Below are 19,758 nucleotides of genomic sequence, written 5' to 3'. Positions count from 1 at the left end.
CCCATCTCTGGGCCTCAGTCTCCTCCACTGTCAAATTAGGAGCTGCATGAGATGGCCTCTAAGGAGCCTTCCAGAGGGAAAGGGAACTCAGAGGTCACCTAGTCCATCACTTTATAGATGGGGAAACTCACCCCCAAAGAGGTTGTTATTTGCCCAAGGTCAAATAGATAATGACAGAACCAGGGATTTGAACACAGGTTCCTTGACTCTAAATTCAGTGCCCTCTCTCCTTCTTTCCTTCCTTCCTTCCTTCCTCCCTCCCTCCCTTCCTTCCTTCCCTTCTTGTTTCACCCAAGCTAGAAGCACAGAGGCTGCTCTCAAGCCGGATCCCACTCTATTGGCACAGGAGTTCCATTTGGCTCTGTTCCCAACTTAGACTGGTTCACACCTTCTTAGGCAACCTTGTGGCCCTTCCCCTTTTGGGGGGCTCCTCATACTAATGCCGAACTTAATGCAGACACCCAATTAGCCCCAGCTCACTGTACCTCAGAACTCCTGAGCTCCAGAGATCCACCAGCCTCAGCCTCCCCTGTGGCTGAGATTATCAGCTTGTGCCGTTGTGTCTAGTTCAGGGCTCTTTCAAAAGCACTGAATTGCCTCCCTACCTAAGTATCAGTTATCATTATTAGTAACACACAGCTCCAAGCTCCAGGGATCCAAGGGAATCTGTCTGGGGAGCCACATCATGAAAAGACAGTGATGACAATGACGAATTATTAGAATGTCTGTGTGCCCAGAATCAAGGTTCTTTCTAATTTTATTTTATTTTGAAAGTTTTTCAAAAATCAATTTATTTTTACACGCATTTATATTCTGTCCTTCCCACTGAACAAACATAAAAAAAGAAAAACAGAACTCTCTTCATAAGTGTAGTCCAGTAAACAAACAGCCACATTGCCCACAGCCCTGAGTTTTATCTTTCTCTCGTTTTAAGCTCAACCACTTCTCTAACAGCAGGTGAGTGCCATATTTTATCTTCAGGGTTTTTTTTTTCCTAATTTTAATTTAAAGTGTTCCCTACAAAGAGCAAAATACGGAGCCTGCCAGTGACTGTCGTAATTGAGGAAAACATAACAAAATTTCTAGGCAGCTTAATAATGGGCAAGCTAACTACTGTGCCCATGGTAATTAGCCATGATCTCCCAGGCTGGGGCTGCTGCTGTCCAGAACCAGCTTTTTAAACTTGGTCTCTTCTCTCTGTCGATTCTCTTGTGAGAGCATCAATGCTGACCCTTCTTCCCTTCCTCCCCCTCTCAAAATACTGTGTATAACTTCATCCCGTGCTACAGAGAAAGGAGTATTGGACTGAGAAATAGGATCCTGGGATCATGGTCCTGGAGCTGGGAGAGAGCTCAAGTCACCTCACCCAACTTTCTCATTTTATAGATGAGGAAACTGAGGCCTATGGGCTTAAAGTGACTTGCCCAAAGTCACAGAGGCGGTGAGGGATTCAAATTCAGGCTCACCCAACTGCAAACCCAGCATTCTTTTCATCCCTCCACATTTCTGATACTGGGGGTGTCTTTAAGAGACCCAGGTTCTAATCCCCAGCCAACCACTGACTGGCTTTGCAACCTCGAGCAAGCCCCTTTCCTTCTTTGGGTCTTGGCTTCCTCAATTATCTGTGAAAAGACTAAATTAGAAGATGAATCCATCCTGTCTCTTGTGAACTCTTCCTCTGGTGATGGACCCAAGTATACAACCACACTGAGGATTGCGCTGAGCTAGCTGAATTACTTTCGCTTCATTATCAGGAGGCAGGGTGTTACCGAGAGGAGGCCCTCCCCAGATCACTTTGCTAAGGGCTGCCCTGTTTGCATTCATCTGGCTTGAAAGAGAAGCTGAGCAAGGAGATTTCTGTTCTCTGCAGCTCCCTGACGCAAACCCCCGTCTTTTCAACACCAAGATTTTCCTGTTGATTCTGTGTGGCTGAGAATCACAGAAAACCACAATCTCCAAAGGATCTAAATTGGGGGTGACCCAGAGGGTGATAGAGGAACTGGGGGAGGGGGGAAGGGGAGAGGGCTGCAGCTTATTAGAGTGATGACTTGTGAACAAGCCGTGCTATAGAAGACACCATCCAAGACCTGGAGGACTGGAAACAGGGTGGGCCAGCCACAAAGTGAGGGTAGGGGCTGACAGATGGACCACCTGAGAGCTCTAATGGTATCCACAGAAGGTTAAAAGACACCAAGCAAGGCTGCAGCCCATTGGATAGGTCCTACAAGGAAGACTCATGAACAACACCGATCAGCAAGCATTTATTAAGCACCTGCTGTGTGCCAGGTCTCTTGCTAGGCACTAGGGAACACAGACAAAAGGACCCTCTGATAGACAGAGACAAGGAGAGAGAAACAAATTGACACCATAAGCACATTGACTAAAATAATGAAAATGCAAATCAAGGCAGATGAATTCGTATGAATGGTAATGACCAACAGCAGTTCATGCAAAGCTCAGGAGAAAGGTAGGCGGACTAAGGTGTGGAATGTTGCATGTCCATCAGGCGTTGTCACCATGATGGTTAGTTTCCCATAAGTGTTATTCATTAACTCATTGGGCCTCAGTTTCCACATCTATAAAATCAAGAGATGAGATCAGATAGCCTCTGAGACACATTCAGGGTCTAAAGCTATGACTTATTCCTTTGTTTGCAAGGAACTTCAGATCTCTGTGTCTGTTTCCTCATCTGTAAAATGAGAAAGCTGGAACAATCTGGGTTTCTATCATTTCGTTTGTAGCATAATCGATTTGAGGTAGACATCAGGGAGGGTTTCTAGATGCCCTAGGTGAGAACGATTTGCAGGTGGAGGTTGATGTTCTGACAAGGAGGGAGGGCCTGACTTTTACCCATACAGGCCTCAGTTTCCTCACCTGTAAAATGAGGGGGTTGGACTCGATGATATCTGACATCTTTCCCACCTACTCTGATTGATGACTCTACTCACCATAAAGTCCCTGACGGTGGATTTAGAGCTGAAAGGGACCCCATCCCCTTCTGCCCTGCTCCTCACTTCTGGACTTCATGCACTTGCCCCCTTTTCAGGTCCCTTTGGTGGCTTGTCTTCTCTATTGGAATGTAAGCTCCTTGGTTTTGCTTGTGTTTATATTCCAAGTGTTTATCAAGTGCCTGGCACACAGTGATTCATGTTTCCTCCCTTCCTCCTCCCCTCCTTCCCCTCCCTCCCTTCCTTCCTTCCTTCCTTCCTTCCTTCCTTCCTTCCTTCCTCCCTCCCTTCATCCCTCCCTTCCTTCCTTCCTTCCTCCCTTCATCCCTCCCTTCCTTCCTTCCTCCTCCAGAACATCATTCTATGGAGGAAGAAATTGAGCACAGAGAGGTTAAGCACTATGCCTGAAGTCAGACAGGTAGTGAGTGCAAAGCCTCTCAGCTTCCCCCTGGCTTGGAAGCTCAGGGCTGGTCCTTCCTGCATTCATTTCCCAACCTCCACCTCACCTTCCTCCCATTTCCTTGAAGGAATGAGGGCCAGAGGGGACAGAGAAAAGCATGTCCCCCGCCTCTCCAGGAGGATGGCCTCTATCTTTCTGACACCATGACAGCTTTAGCCCCTGGAGGGAGCAGAGCCTGCTGGAGATCTCCAGCTATTTCAAGCTTCTTGAGCCCTTTTTTGGGTGGCTCATCCCCCAAGAGATACCAGAGCCGGGCTTGGAGGTTCAGGCTTTCCCTGCCTCCACCCCCACCCCCAGCTTGTTCTCCTCAGGGCCTGTGCTGGACAGTTCTCCCCTTTCTCTCTGTCCAGTTTCATGGGGACTGTCCCAGGCAGCAGCTGCCCTCACATCCAGTCCACTCCTCCCTTCGCTCAGTCTTCTCTGTGAAATGAGGCATTTGGACAAATGACCTCAAAGGTCCCCTAGATCCTCCTCTCAGAGCTCTTCCAATGAACTGGATCCTAGCTCTGTGGCCCACTGCCTGGGGACACCCTTGGGTAAAGCTCCCTGGGCTTCTGTTTCCTCACCTCTGAAATGATAAGGTTTCATCTTCACAGAGGTGAGGGCCTATGGATGAGAAACCTCACATGCACTATCAGACCTGGTCCATGTCCAGATGAGTTTTGCTGAACTGTCTCTTTTCTCTTTCCTCTTGTTCTTTGCTACAAGACATGGCTCCTTGAGCAAAGCGGGGGCCAGGTTGACTGGGAACAGAGGCAGATATTGAAACAAATATGTCAATGCTGACAAAATGAAATAAAGAGGAAGAAAATGAATGGATGGCCTAGATCACCTCTGGGGGCTTTTTTCTAAGGGCTGAATCTCAGATCCTAGAAACTTCTGTCTGTCTGTCTCTCTGTGCATCTGTCTCCCCCTTCACTCCCTCCTTCTTTCTCTATCTCTCTCCTCTTTTTCTCTCCTCTCTTGCTCTCTCCCTCTCTTCTCTCTTCTCTGTCTCTCTCTGTGTCTCTGTCTCCTTCCCTTCCTCTCCCCTTGCCTCCTCTACCACTTGGAGTCAGAAAGCCTTGTGTTCACATCCATCCTGGACACTTGGGGTAGGTCACTTAATCCCTCTGAGTCTCAGTTTCCAGACTTGTAAAATGAGGGTAGGTCCAGCAGCCCCCTCCCAGAATTGGGTGAGGAGGATTCAATGAGATAACTTGTTAAGGGCTTTGCAAGCCTTAATGTTCTCTGGGGATGGGGACCCTTCTCGTCTCATCCTCAGCAGGGCCAGATCAGGGCCAGGAACCGCACTTGGGCCAGCAGGCTGCCCATTCCCTCAGGCTTCCCCCAGGCATAGTGGCAGCCCAGCAGCCACCAGCGGAGGGCAGCCAAGGCCTGGCAGGACAGACCACCTTCTCGGAAAGGCGACAGCCTCAGATCTCGGAGGCCGGCTTCCCCTCACTGAACACCTGTTTATAGCCCCTCCCCACTCCCTTTCTCCTGCCCAGCTAAGAGCTTCCTCTTAATCCACTGGGAATTTAGAGAGTACGTACTGCCTGCCCAGCCTTGCAGAGGAGACATGGACCAATACAGAACACCACAACTCTGTGGCAAGGTAGCTAAATCTGAAGTCACGACCTCTCCAGCCTCGGTTTCCCTATCTATAAAGTGTTAGATTATTTAGGCCTTTGTTTTCTCAGCTGTAAAGTGAGAGGGTTGGAGTAAGCAGCCCTACAGGTCCCGTCCTGCTGTATATTTATGGTCCTAATCATAACAACTTGGTTTCTCTTGACCGTTAAGCATGCAAATCTATTCCCTCAAAACAGCCTGGGGAGGTAGCCAGGATATGGCTTGATTTAGTGAATAGCATGCCAGACTCAAAGGCAGGAAGACCTGGGTTCAGATCTCCCCATTGAAGCCCCCTAACTCTGTGACTATGAACAATTCACTTTCCCACTCAGCCTTAGTTTCTTCATCTGCTAAATGGGGGGGCCTCTAAGGGCCCTATCACTCTAAATCTATGGTCCTGTGAATTGTCACTTAAACACTGAGACTCTGAAAAGCAACATGACCTGCTGGAGGCATCAGTGACAAGTAGAAGAGCTGGCATTCCAAGCCCATCTCTCACCTCCAGGATGGGCACCCCAGGACTGTGGGACCAAAACTCTAGAAGGAGGAGCAGAATAGTGGGACAGTGGGCTGAGAGAAGAGCTCACATTTAACAGCAAAGGGAGATTACCATGCCACAGGGAATGGGGAGCCGGCCGAAGAGACAGGAAGACTGTCAAGCGCCAAATTTGACTCGTGTTGACTGTGTGACCTTGAGCAAGTCACAGTCCAGCTGCCTCAGAGCAAACTGTAAAACGAAAACTTCTTGCTCTGCATTGAAATCTTCCCACAGGGAGTTCTGTACACCGAGTAAATCTGAAAAGTCCCCTTATCTAGACTTTAAGATTTCCCAGGCTTTCCACAGACATCATTCATTTAATAAGCATGAATGAAACATCTCTTGTGTGCTGGGCACTGAGCTAGGCTGGGGGGAATAAGGACAAAGACCATCCTGGCCCTCAAGCGGCTTCCATTCTGAGGCAGTAATCAAGGAGAGGAGCAGAAGCGTGAGCAAACGTCAAATCTATTTCTAGAGGTTACAGAGTCATTAGAGGGAAAGGGCGGGGTGAGGTGGGGCAGGAAAGGGCTGGGGTAGGAGGAGATGCTGGAGCTGAGTTTAAAAGCCATAGACATTCTGGGAGGGGGGCGCTCTCCTTCCCTCTGATCTCCAGCATCTTCGATTCTCAGAACAGCCCTCTAAGGAAGGAACGAGCATTATGGTTCCCCATTTCACACATGAGGAAGCTGAGATCCAAGGCAGCGAAGTGACTGGTGCCATCCAACGTCACAGGCATAAATGGCTGGGGTGGTGTCTGAAGGCAAAGCCCCTGTTTCCATACCCTGAGCTCTGTGCTGTGCCACTCTGTCTGGGCTCTGGGGAGGGGTTAGGAGATGACGCTGGGTTGGGGGAGGAGGGATGCCAACCTAGCCAACCAGGTGCCTGCGCCCAGTGCCAGGGGAGCACCCCAATCCAGGAAACTTTAGCTTGGTGGGGCCCTCTGGCTGGCTGCTGGCCCTGGGGCGAGCAGGCTGCCATCTGTCCCATTCTGGGCTCTGGCCACGGCCTCCCCCACCATCTCCCCTCCCCCTTGATCCCTAGGATTTCTGAAGTCTATCATCACCTCCGGCACCACGCTGGCCACCCACCATCCTGGATGAGGAGGAGGGAAGGGAGTCACTTAGGCTTGATCCACCACTCCCCAAGGAGCCGAGTACTCTCTAATTCACTCAACCGGTCAAGCCTAGCCCCCAGTCCGCAAAGGTGGGGGATCAACTGACTTCGGGGCCATCTGGGAGCGCTCAGGGGTGCCTGGGAGGGAGGTGGCTCAGACCAGCCAGTGCCTGGGGGCCAGGGGAGAGAGGGGAGACTGTCAAATCAAGAGCTCGGTCAGGGGGTGTGCGGTTCTGTGTGTGTGTGTGTGTGTGTGTGTGTGTGTGTGTGTGTGTGTGTACATCCACGTGAGTTTATGGGCTTGTGTGTGAATGAGTTCGCTCACTAAGCTTGGTCTAGGCATCTATGGGAGACAAAGGCTGAAGTCTAGCGTCTGGAGCAGACATGGGGCTGAGCTGGGTTGCGGGGTACTTTTGGTGCTACAGCCAGACAAATCAACAGTCACAGGCAGACACACAGGCCAAGAGACAGTGGGCTCTGTGGGAGCAGGGTGGAGGGGGGGGAGGAGGGAATGGTCGAACAACCATAGGTGACCCTGGCAGATATATGCATGGAAGTGTGTGGATGTCAGAGGGGGAAGGAGTAGGTAGGAGGAAGGGGGGGAGGGAGCAGGGTGATAAGAGAGGGGGAGCAGGAGGGGGAGGGAAAGGGAGAGAAATGCAGTTTGTGCTTGCTTCTGTATGGTTTCAACGTGTATAGGAAATGGCCTCTGTGTGTCTAAGTGTGAGAGAGGTGGAGGGCTGAGGAGAAAAAGAAAAGAAAGGGAGAGAGAGGAAAAAGAGTGAGCTGCTAACATGCCTCTGTGTGTTTCAAAGTGTAGGAGATCAAGAGTGAGTGAGATCAAGAAAGCACACAGACGTGTGTGAGAGAAAGAGATAGACAGAAGGCATGTCTGTGTGTGTGCAAGGGACAGGAAGTACATTCTTGTGTATGAGAGGCATGCACATGCAGATAGCGTGGCCCTGTGAGGGAGAGAGACAGAGACAGAGAAACAGAGGCAAAAACAGAGAAAGAGAAGAGAAAGAGAGGAAGGTGGAGAGAGAGGGAGGGACAGAAACAGAGAGAAGGAGACAGAGACAGAGAGAAACAGAGAGGAGATAGGAGAGAGAGACAGAGACAGAGACAAAAACAGAGAAGAGAGAGAAGAGAAAGAGAGGAAAGTGAAGAGAGAAGGAGGGAAGGAGAGAGAGGGAGGGACAGAAACAGAGAGAAACAGAGAGGATATAGAAGAAGAGAGAGAGACAGAAACAGAGAAAAGAGACAGAAGTGAGGTGAGAGAAAGAGGGGGTGGAGGAGAGGCCCATATGTGTATGGTACTCAGAGAGGAAAAGCATTTGGGAGAGTGACGGAGGGGCCCTGGGTGGGAGTAGTCAGCTGCTGTTCAAAGGGTTACTAGGGGTGTTCAATTGCTGGGGGTGAGGGAGAGGGGGAGGGGTTGGAAGGAGGGACAGTCCTGGTGTTACTGGCCTCACCCACCTATAGCCACAATGGCTTGTTCTTAACTGAGGCTGACCCTGATAAGCAGCTGGGCCTGGAAGCTGCCTCTTCAGCTCTTTCAGCCCCTCAGTCAGAGATGGGGAAAGCCCACCCAGACAGGGCCCTTCTACCAGCTGCCCACAGGGCTCCTGAAGCTCTCAGCCAGGGAAGAAACTATGGGAAATAACAGCTTTAGATCTGGAGGACATCGCAGAGGTTATTGAGTCCAGCCTACTCGTCTTAAAAAAGAGGAAACTGAGACCCAAGATCGTCAGATCTTGAAACCGGAGCTGGAGGGGGCCCCCTCCAACCCCCTCATCTTACAGATGGGGAAACAGACCCAGACAGGAGGAGAAGGGACCCATCCTGAGTCACCCAGATAGTGTCAGGGTGAAGGTTTCCTGAAGGGCTGTGCCATCCTAAATCCAAGAACCCCAAACTCTCCTCTAGTTAAAAGAATCATGGAGTCACAATCCTCTGCTGTGGTGAATTATTTCCTCCCTCTAATTTCTCTGCGTTGGGGTATTGGGTTTGCTTGAAGGGGTCTATGTTTTTGCATACTTGGTTTATTAGCTCTGCATGCAAATGTATGCCAATTAAGGAGGTATTTTTAGTGGAATCATCTACCATTCCACAATGTCAGAGCCAAAAGGGCCCTTAGAACCTCGAGTGCTGGAGCTGGGAGAGACTCCTGAACATGGGACCTCGGCACACAGAATGCCAGGGCCTAAAGTGGAGACGATCACTAAAATCATTACTGTAATAACGTGCATTTATAGAGTATTTTCAGGTTTACCACTTACTTCACTACATTATCTTACTCCATCAGTCTGGGAGGGCCAAGGACTTGGAAATCACTGAGGGGGAGGGGCCTCAGAATACTGGAAAGGTCTTCAAAAAGACAATAGAATATTGAAGCTTGGGGGGGGGGGGCTGTGGAGTCAATCCAGCCCAACCCTCCTTTTAATTTCTCCAACGGGAAAACTGAGTCCCAGAGAGACGATAGAATAAATCTGAGGCCAGACACACCCTTCTCTTGGCTTAGTCTGAGCTTGCTTGTATGAGGGAGATGGGGAGTCTGTGCTAGTGTGTGTGTGTGTATGCTCAAGAGAGTGTCCTCCTGCATGTCAGTGTGTGTGTGTTCACTCATCAGTGTGTATGAACATGTGTGAGTGTGTGTGTGCTCACACGTGTCTGTGTGTGTGTGTGTGTGTGTGTGCATGAGACTTGGCCTAAGTTCATCCGACCAACTCTGAGTTTGCTTTGAAGCAGGGGGCCCCTACCCCAGAGCACATTCCAGGTCTCAGCTGTCATCTCTGCCCTAATTGTGGACAAGAACGGGGCTGGAGGCTAGAACTTGGGAACTGACTAAAGGTCCACAGGGCCATAGACTAGGAGTCAGAAGGAACCTCAGACCTCAACCATTTTCCAGATTGGAAGGCTGAGGGCCAGGTCACCCAAGTAAAAGGGGTTTAAACCGCAGTCGCCAGGTTCTCAAGCTAAAGCTCCTCCCTGCCTGAGGTCACAGGCACAGGCTCAGTTTCAGCACCACCTCCTCCAGGAAGCTTTTCCTGATTTCCGCCTTCCCCCAATTAGCCATTAAAGCTCCGCCCCAGTTTCTCAGCAGGCTGTATGTACTTACAGATGAAGTCAGGCTTTGCAACCCTGGCACCTAACACAGTCCTCAGCCCGTGGAACAAGCCATCGAGTCTTGAAGCCCCCAGATGTTTGTGGCTAGAAGTGGCCTCAGAGTGGCCAAGCCCCTTCATTTTACAGATGAGAAAACCGAGACCCATAAGGAACTGAGTGAGGGAGACCACAATGATTAGACCCTTCGGTTTGGAGTGGGAAGCAACCTTTAGGGGTGGTTTAGTTCAGTTCCTCCATTTTGCATATGCGGAAACTGAGGCCCGGGGCATTTAAGTGACTCATCCAAGGTCACCCCCAATCCACCGTATGCTTTCCACTGTGCCACCAAAGGCAAGCCACCGAACAGTACCAACTTCCCAGTGAGGTTGTGAGCATCCGATGGGTTCCAATGAGACCTCAGACACTTGTTAGCTGTGTGACCCTGGACAAGTCACTTAACTTCAGTCTGCCTCAGTTTGCACAACTGTACAGTGGGGATAGATAAAAACAGCAGGCCCCTTACAGGCTGTTGTGAAGAGCAAATGGGATATTTGTAGAGTATTCAGTCCAGCACCGGGAGTGTATTAGGTGCTTAATAAATGCTTGTTTTCTGAGCCCCGAGTATCTCAACTACTCTTGCCTCATTGCTTTGGCCTCAACAAGTGTTTTTCATATCCATTTTATAGATAGGAAAACTGAGCCATGAAAAGACATCAGTCATCGTACGAAAGTCTCTGTGACTTGGTCGGAGCTCGAGAGGCAAAGACTCCCTCCACCAACACAGATCCAATGGGTCTCCAGAGCTTGGGAGACAATGATGATCGTGTCTTAGGAGGAGCGCTGGATTCAGATCCAAGGACCCGGGTCTGAAACGGATCCCTCCCCTCTCTGGGCCTGTTTTCTCAGCAGCAAAATGAGGGGGAGTGGACTAGATGAATGGGCCAACCAACAGCTGGGTTCTCAAAGCTTTTGATTCTTTCACAGCAACTCTGTGAGGTTGGCTTCCTGAGCTGTGCCCATTTCACAGAGAACAAAACTGAGGCTCAGAGAGAGCTAGGGCCTAGCAGGCTCCCCACCCCTGAAGTATCTGAGTGGCTAGCAGGGGTCTGAGGTGGGATTTGAGCCTCTGTCTTCCCCAGTCCCAAGCCCAGCCCTCCAGCTGGTTGATTTCCTAAGCACTTTCTTCCTCCTGCTCCTTCCCAGCGGCTCCTGAGTGAGAGGCACGTGCCTCGGCTGGAGGGGCTACCCAGCAAAGCCATCTCAGGTGAATGGAGCCCTCCTGGCCCCCCTCCCTTCCCGCCCCCTGATGGGCAGGGCTGTGGTTCTGATTAGCGGCAGGCTGGCTGGCACGGGCGGGGGCAACCCTAGCGCATCCACCTGAATGGCCTTCATGAGGCCCAGATGGTAATGGTGCAGATAAGTGCTTGCAGGCTTCCTGCCAAACAGCAACACTGTTCCCTCCGTGGCTGGTTAGCAGGGGGCCTCCATCCTGGGGACCAGAGGCCTTGGGTTTGACCTGTGAACTTTCACCTCCTGCCCCACCCCCTCACCTGCTGGGTACCCCAGCTACGGCAATTAGAGTCTGGGACAGACTCTGGGGGGAAGGGGGTCTGATGGGAAGGAGCCCCCTCTGCTGGAGCCTGGGCCCGGCAGAGGACCCACGGGAAAACCAAGACCCATAAGGAACTGAGTGAGGGAGACCACAATGATTAGACCCTTCGGTCTAAAATAGCCCAAGAGAAGGCCAAAAGGGGAGGAATCTCTATGCATTTTAATATTAAACATGCGCCACGACCTGGATTTGCTATTTATATTTAGATGAATGCCAATGAGTCAGGAATTTGGGTTTGCTTCAGTGCAGGCTGGGGTAGGGGGGCATTTCTCCCACCTACCCACCCAAGTGTCTCAGGTTCCCTTGGCCCTTTGGGTCCTGACTCCTGGCTGGACATGGACCTGTAGAGGCCCTGCTCCAAGGAAGGCAGAAACAATACCACCCCCCACTGGGTTGGGCAGCCCTGGTGACCCGGAACATCTGCATTCTCCTTCCCCTTGCCTGGAGACACTGGGAGCCCCCAAAAGGACCCCGAGATCCCAGGGCTGGACATATGCCCTGAGAAGGTCAGCAACAGAAAGGAAGGCCCTGGAGGTGCCAGTGTATTCCCGAAACCCTCCTGGTCAGAGCAAAGATGTGGGAACTAAGTAAGTGCCCACCGAGCTAAATGTGCTTCGGTGCATATCTCAGACACTTCCTAGCTGTGAGACCCTGGGCAAGGCATTTTACTCTGTTTGCCTCAGTTTCCTTATCAGTCAAATGAGCTGCAGAAGGAAAGGGCAAACCACTCCAATATCTCTGCGAAGAAAACTCCAAATGGGGTCATGGAGAGCGGGGCATGACCGAAACTATGGAACAAAACAAAATTATGATGACTAGACACAGCCCCAGAGAAGGACTATGGGAAGGCAGCCCTTCCAGCTTCTGTGTCGGGGTGGGGAACAATGGGTACAAAACACTACACGTAAACGTCAGATTCTTTGGATGTCTTGTTGCATTTTGATGAACCGTTCTGCACACACACACACACACACACACACTTGTTATTCTTTGTTATAAGAGATGACTCCTCAGGAAGGGTGGGAGGGGGATACTTTGGGGAATGTACGTGATGATGGGCAGCAAGATGGCTCAGTGGCTAGAACACTGGACCTGTATGAAACGTAGATGAGTCGGGAGTTTGGGTTTGCTTTGGAGCAGGCACGGGGAGGGGGGTATTTCTCCCCCTGTTTTTGTCCATCGGTCTTGTCTGACTCTCTGTGACCCCATTTGGGGTTTTCTTTGCAGAAATACTGGAGTGGTTTGCCCTTTCCTTCTCCAGCTCATTTGACAGATGTGGAAACTGAGGCAAAGTGAAGTGAGTTGCCCAGGGTCACCCAGCTAGTAGATTTGAACTCAGGTCTTCCTGACTCTGGTCCCAAAGCTCTATTCACTGCACCACCTAGCTGCCCAGACTCCTGAAGATCTGAGCTCAAATCCAGCCTTGGACCCTTACTAGCTGTGTGACCACAAGCAAGTCACTTAATCTCTGTCTGCCTCATTTTCCCCATCTGTAAAATAGGGATAAGAAGAACACCTACTTCCCAGGGTTGGTGAGGATCAAATGAGACACGAATTGTAAATTACTTGGCATAGCGTGTGGCAGGCAGGCAGCACTCTAGGAAGGCTAGCTGTCACCATCATCGTCCCCTAAGAACAAGCTATTGATAATGTTAGTTAGGAAATAGAGTTGAGCCAGAGAGAGCGCAGGGAGGTGTGACCTTCTCTGCCATGAGGACCCGAGTGGGTTCTGTGGAAGGTGGCCTGGGCCTGGGAGGTCCATCCAGCTGGGGACAGAGGGATCTCATTTCTCTAGGCCTGTAGGTCTTTACCCAAATGGGTGACACGCATTTGCTGGGAACCTAAAAGAAATAAGAATGATCCTCTTGGAAATTAGCCTAAAGACCAAAAAAAAACCAAGCCTTATAATACGGTCTGGTTTTTCTTATCAATTCACTGAGCACAAGACTGAAATCCGGAACCCGCTGGGACTGTAGTGTCCAGACCTCCGGTGGGCGTCGCTGTGCTGGGGTCTGGAGACAGAAAGAAAGGCAAAGAGTGCCTGCCCTCTGGGGGCTGATTTCTAATGGGGGAGCATGCTGGAGATGGATGGAACGGGTGGAAGTTGACTTCACAGAGGTTACAGTTGGTGGCTGGGGGAGGCTCAGGAAAGGTCAAGTTTGAGCTAAGTCTTGAAGGGAGCCAGAGGGGAAGAGGCAGAGCTTCCCAGGACTTCCAGCCTTCACCCAATCAGTCTGCAAGCATTTACTAAGTGCCTACTATGTGTCAGGCACCAAGGAGCCAATGGGGGAGAAAACAGGCAAGTGACAATTTGTACAAACAAGATTTGTACAGGATACATTTTTCCTCTCTCAGAGGGAAGGCACCAGCAGTAAGAGAAATGGAGGAAGTCCCCTTAAAGAAGGCAGGCCTGATCTCACTTCTCAAGGCCTCAGTTTCTTAATCTGTAAAGGAGCAGGGTTGGACTCTGATGCCCACTCCCTCCACTCTCCTCATCCTCAGTTTCCCTTCTGTAAAATAAGTGGGTTAGACCGGATGACCTGGGAAGGCCCTTCAGGCTCTAGGTCTGGGATCCAGGGACCTGAGGCCTTGAAGGTCCCTTCCCTCCGGCTTAGCGCCCATGGTGCTATGAGCCCTTGATTGTCTGCTCATCCCCAGGAAGGTTATTCCTTCCCTTAGGACTGGCTTCTGCCCCTGGAGTCCCAGGGGGAGGCCCTTGCTCAGGGAGGGAGACCCAGGTCCCCAAAACAGCTCTTCAGAGCAAACTCATCTCTGGCTGCCAGGGAAATTCCAGCCCTGACTAGGGGAGCCCCAGGGGAGCCAGGCCCTGTCAGCACATGGAGGAGCGAGCCCTGAGGATCCAGGGGAAGATCCATCTCCTGGGACGCTTGCCACAGAAATGAAGTAAACAGGAGGCCTCGGCAGGAGGAGTCCTGGCCCCAGGGGGCAGCTCAAGGAGGCAGCTTCCTTCTGGGCTAAGGTGCCGAAGGGCCTTTGTCAGCTTAGAGGATCAGCCTAGAGAATCTTGGGTCCCAGCTGGGCCTGGGGCAGAGGAGGGCGAGAGGAACAGCCACCGCCCAGACACACTGCTTGGCCTTCTGTCTCCCAATCCCCCTACAGGGAAGTTTCACCTGCTGAAACCTAAGCAATAAAAGATGCCAATAATAACTGGGCCACTAGCAGGAGAGGCGTCCCAAGGCTGTTCCAGGTAATGACCCAGTGAGTTCTACAGCCACTGATGACCAGAAGGTTCAGAAGAAGGACAGAGTTCAGGCTAGAGGGCCAGGGGTGTCTTTATGGTGGGGGGCTGAGCCGGGCCTTAGAGGTTGGAGAGAAGGGTATTTAATTCCAGCTGAGCCAACAGCATGCATTAAGCACCTACTATGTGCTGGGGACAGCTTTTTGTGGGGGAAGAGGGAGAAGAGAGAAAACATGTCTACACAAAAAAATGAATAAAAAGTAACGGAGGGAAGTGGGGCAAACAGAGACCCACAAAAAACTTACATTAATTTTGGCTACATGTTTGCTGAGGGGCATCCAGGCACAGTGAACAAAGAGTTGGCCTCTGGGTTCAAGTCCCTGCCTCTGACACCAGCTGGCTGGGTGACCCTGGGCCAGTCACTTTACCTTCAAGTCCCCAGGTGACTTGCTGAGACTGGAAGTAGCCTTTGGCAGAGCGCTTAGCCTCAGCTGCAGCCCATTCTCCCCAGGACATCACTGCCCGGATCAATCCATTGTGTGCTGTGTCCTCCAGGAGAATGTAGTTCCTTTGAGGGCAGGGACAGATTTATCTAGCACACAGTAGGCAATTAATAAATGCTTGTTTGTTGATTTATTGATCGAATAGGAGAGAACTAACAAGTTAGGGGGAAAGGGTTGGGCTCTGGCTGGAATCTGCCCCTAGAACTTCTCACCGTGATCCTGAATTCCTTCATCCCTCTGAGCCTCAGTCTCCTCCTCTCTAAAATGGGTTTGACAGTCCTCAAGATAGCTAACTGCCTCACCCCATGGAGCATGGCAAACCAAAGAGGACCAGCTGTTATTGGGGCAGCTGGATGGGGTCTCCAGACCCAGAGCAGAGGGGTTGGGAACCAAGAAGCCCCTGTCCTGAATGATCCAACTCCTTCCCCTAGGTCAGCTGTCACCATGGTACCCAAACACACACAGACCCAGCCTTGGGAAGTCAGCTGGGAGGGACAGGAAGGGGAGGCCGTCCTTGGGCAGCAGGCCCAGTTCCTGACCCCGAGCCCCATTCCTACACATGTTCTATTCAAACACGCGTGACTACATCTACACACACACATGTTTCCTCAGCTCCGAAATGAGGGCGTTGGATTACACGGCCTCTGGGCCCCTTCCAGATCAAATCATACAATCCCATGGATGCAGGAAGCATTTATGCAGCACCCTCTGTATACCTAGCACAGGATGGACAAAGACTAAAGGAAAGAGCCCCTGTCCTCAGAATGCTTCCATTTTACTAGACAGCATCACCCCTCTGGCTTTTTAACCGGGAGCTGCTGAGGTTTCAGGGCCCAGAGCTGGGACTAGCAGGGGTGTGGAGGCCTTTGCCAGAGGTCACCAACACAGGGGCAGGAGGGAATCATTGGATAGTAGGTTTGGAGCTGGGAGAGGACCTTAGGAGTCCTTTAGCCTCCTTGCACCCACTTTACAGATTAGGAGGCTGAGATCCAGAGGGGTGAAGGGACTTGCCATACAACTAGTGAGTGACGGAGGCAGGGTTTAAACTCCAATCATCCTCTGTCCATTTGCCACCCCTGCAAGCCTCCTGTCCAGAATGATGTCCTCCTGTGGCTGCACCCCCTTCTCCTGAGCCGGGCTCCTGTCACATGCCTGTCCTCTTGGAACACCCCTGGGGAGGTGGCATGCCCACTGTGCTGCTGATCGCCTTCACCTGTCTTTGCTTCTGTCTCTGGCTCTGGCTCTCCCCCACTCTCCCACGCTTTCCCTTCTTCCTTCCTTCCCTCTCTCAGTGTGCCTCTGTCTCTGTCTCTCTTTCCCCCTCCCCCACTCTCTCTCTCTCTCTCTCTCTCTCTCTCTCTCTCTCTCTCTCTCTCTCTCTCTCTCTCACACACACACACACACACACACACACACACACCCTCAGCTTGTTCAGATATTTCCAGCCCACTAGGACCCAGACAAGGACCCCTGCGGCAGCTGCCAAAAGGAACTGGTCTCCTTTGCTCCCAACCACACACAATCCTGGAGCTCCCCCTCTGCCTCCTCCCCACTCTCTGCTTCTCAGCCCAGTTTATCTCTAATGCTGGTTTTAAACCGTGCTTACAATTGCCTTTTCCCAACTGCAAGGACCCAACAATCCCCATTAATATTCAACAGATAATGGCGTCTGTCTTTTCCCTCCCTAGCCTGTTCTCCAGCAAGGATGGCCTCCTCTTCTTCTTGCACTGGCCTTGAACACAAACCCTGGGCCCTGGGCCCTTTTTCTATCTCTGTCTCTCTCTGTCTTTGTCTCTCTCTTCCTGTCTCTCTGTCTCTCCCTCTCTCTCTCATTCTCTTTCTCTGTCTGTCTGTCCCTTTCTGTCTCTGTCTCTCTGTCTCTGTCTTTCTCTGTCTCTCTCTCTCAGTTTCTCCCCTCTTTGTCTCTCTCATTCTCCCCTCCCTCCCTCCTTCTGTCTCTCTATCTCTGTCTTTGTCTCTGTCTCTCTGTCTCTGTCTCTGTCTCTCTCTCTCTCTCCCTGTTTCTGCCTCTCTCTCTCTCTCTCTCATTTTCCCCTTCCTGCCTCCTTCTGTCTCTCTATCTCTGTCTTTATCTCTGTCTCTCTCTCCCTGTCTCTCTTTCCCTGTCTCTTGCTCTCTCTTTCCCTATCTCTCTCTCTCCCTATCTCTCTCTCTCTCTCTCTCTCTCTCTCTCTCTCTCTCTCCCTGTTTCTGCCTCTCTCTTTTTCCCCTTCCTGACTCCTTCTGTCTCTCTGTCTCTGTCTTTGTCTCTGTCTCTCTCTCCCTGTCTCTGTCTCTCCATCTCTGTCTGTCTCTCAGTCTCTGTCTCTGCCTCTATCTCCCTTCTTCCTAGCACCCAGCACAGTGCCCAACATAGAATTGTCACTTAATAAATGCTTGTTGACTATTTGATTCATAAATTCATGTTGGATTGGATTGGACTGGATTGAGAAGCAGAGAATGCTTCCATCTGGCTTCTCAGGGGAGCCAGAAAGGCCAGGTCAGAGTGGAGGTGACAGACCTGTAAGATTATAGGATCATAGATTTGTAGCTGGAAGGGATCTTGGAGGCCAGTTGGTCCAACCCTACCATTTTACAGATGAGAAAACTGAGGTCTCAAAGGAATAAATGACTTGCCCAGGGTTACACAGGTAGTAAATGGCTAGGCTGAGGTTTGACCTTAGCTCCTCTGGCTCATAGACTCACAGAATTTGAGCTGGAAAAATCTCTGTAGTCATCAAGCCCAGCCCATACCCCAAAGGAACCCAGCTGTAGCCCTCTTTGGGGGGTAGCTAAACTGCCTGAGTCACCTGGGAGGCCCCCAGCCACAGAGGGGACCAGAGGTAACCTAACAAGAGCATCTGATGCCATCTGGGTCCCCCTGCTTCCATTGCCTGTCCCCTTCCCCAAGGCCTCCCTCCAGCAGCCAGCCCCTCACCCCTCTCTCAGGCATCTTCAATCTTTCCCTTCCCACAGGCCCTTTCCTTTCTATCCTAGGCAGGATAGAGACAAGAGACAGAGAGAGAGAGAGAAAGAGAGAGAGAGAAGGAGGGAGGGAGGGGAGAATGAGATAGACAAAGGCGGGGGGAGAGAGACAGGGAGACAAACAGACAGAGAGAGAGACAGATACAGAGACAGAAACAGAGACAGAGAGAGACAGGGAGAGAAGAAACACACTCAGGTCTCTCCAGTCCTACCTTTCTTTCCTTGACCTTACTGTCTCATCCAGTTGCTACCCCCGTCTCTCTCCTCCCCTTCACAGCTCAGCTTCTTGAAAAAGTTGTCTAAAATTCAAAGAAGTTCATTGTTTCATACATAGTCTTTAAAAAAAGTCTATCTATCTCTCCCTCACCCCCACTGGGATAGTCATACAGGAATGACTTATGGACCCTCTTCCACTCCTCATTGGCAGTGGGAGCTTTAACCTGCTCTCTTTCTCACTTGGGTCCCTTCTGAGGCAACCTGCTGGCTCCCTGCCCCTCTCTCCTAATCCTGGGGGCTCACTGTATCAGCCTGGGACATAGTGGGGACATTCGCTGCGCTGTCGGCTCAGCCTGCTAAAGCACCAAACGTCTGAGCTCAAGACATCCACCAGTTGCAGCTATGCCTGGCATCACAATCCTCTCCTAAAATGTCTTTGTGCATTTGAATGTTTGTGTTGGTTGACGATTATTAAGTTCATAATAAAAAGAATGTTTTTAAAATTGTCTCACTATCCCAATGCCTCCACCTCCTTTCCTCACCTTCTCTCTCTGCCTTGGCAATGGCATCCATCATACCACCTTCCAGAAATGGAGTCCCCAAAGGGTTCTCCATTCAGGCCTCATCATATTGATCGTTCATCAAGATGCAACCCAGTTGGCTTTATAAAGCTTCAAATGCTCTATAAATGATACATAGAAATATGGTTATTGACCCGCTCCCACAAAAGCCTCCTTCCTCCCTTGGCTTCAGGCTCCCCAGGACACCCTCCTCATCCTTGCCGATCTTTCTTCTTCATCTTCTTCAATAGCTTCTCCTCATCTCCCCAACCTCTGAAGGGGAATGTCCCACAAGCCTCTGTTCTTGGCCCTCTTGTCTCCTCTACCCATCTTACCCTTGGTTCTCTCATTTACTTGGAGAGCTTCAGCAACCACCTCTCCAGAAATGACTCCCAAATCCACATCTGCAGACCTCTTAATAGAACTCTAGACCCAAAGTTCTATCTGCTTAAAGATCATCCCCACCTGCATATACCATCAGCCACTAAAAGGAGGAAGGAGGAAGGAAAGAAGGAAGGAAATAAGGAAGGAAGGGAGAGAGGGAGGGAGGGAGGAAGAAAAGAAGGAAGCAAGGAAAGCAAGGAAGGAAGGGGAAAAAGGAAGGAAAATAGAGAGAAAGGAAAAAAGGAAAGAGGGAAAGAAGGAAAGGAGGAAGAGAGGAAGGAACCAAGAGAGGAAGGAAGAGAAAAGGGAAGCAGGGAAAGCAAGCAAGGATGAAGGAAAAGAGAAAGAAAGAGGAAGGAAGGAAGGAAAGAAGGAAGGAAGGGAGGGAGGGAGGAAGAAAAAAAGGAAGCAAGGAAAGCAAGGAAGGAAGGAAGGGGGAAAAGGAAGGAAAAGAGGGAGAAAGGAAGAAAGCAAAGAAGGAAAGGAGGAAGGGAGGAAGAGAGGAAGGAATCAAGGGCTGAAGA

This window comes from Trichosurus vulpecula, chromosome 7 (assembly GCF_011100635.1).
Source record: "Trichosurus vulpecula isolate mTriVul1 chromosome 7, mTriVul1.pri, whole genome shotgun sequence".
NCBI classification, from domain to species: Eukaryota; Metazoa; Chordata; class Mammalia; order Diprotodontia; family Phalangeridae; genus Trichosurus; species Trichosurus vulpecula.
Note: the sequence above shows the minus strand (reverse complement) of the source record.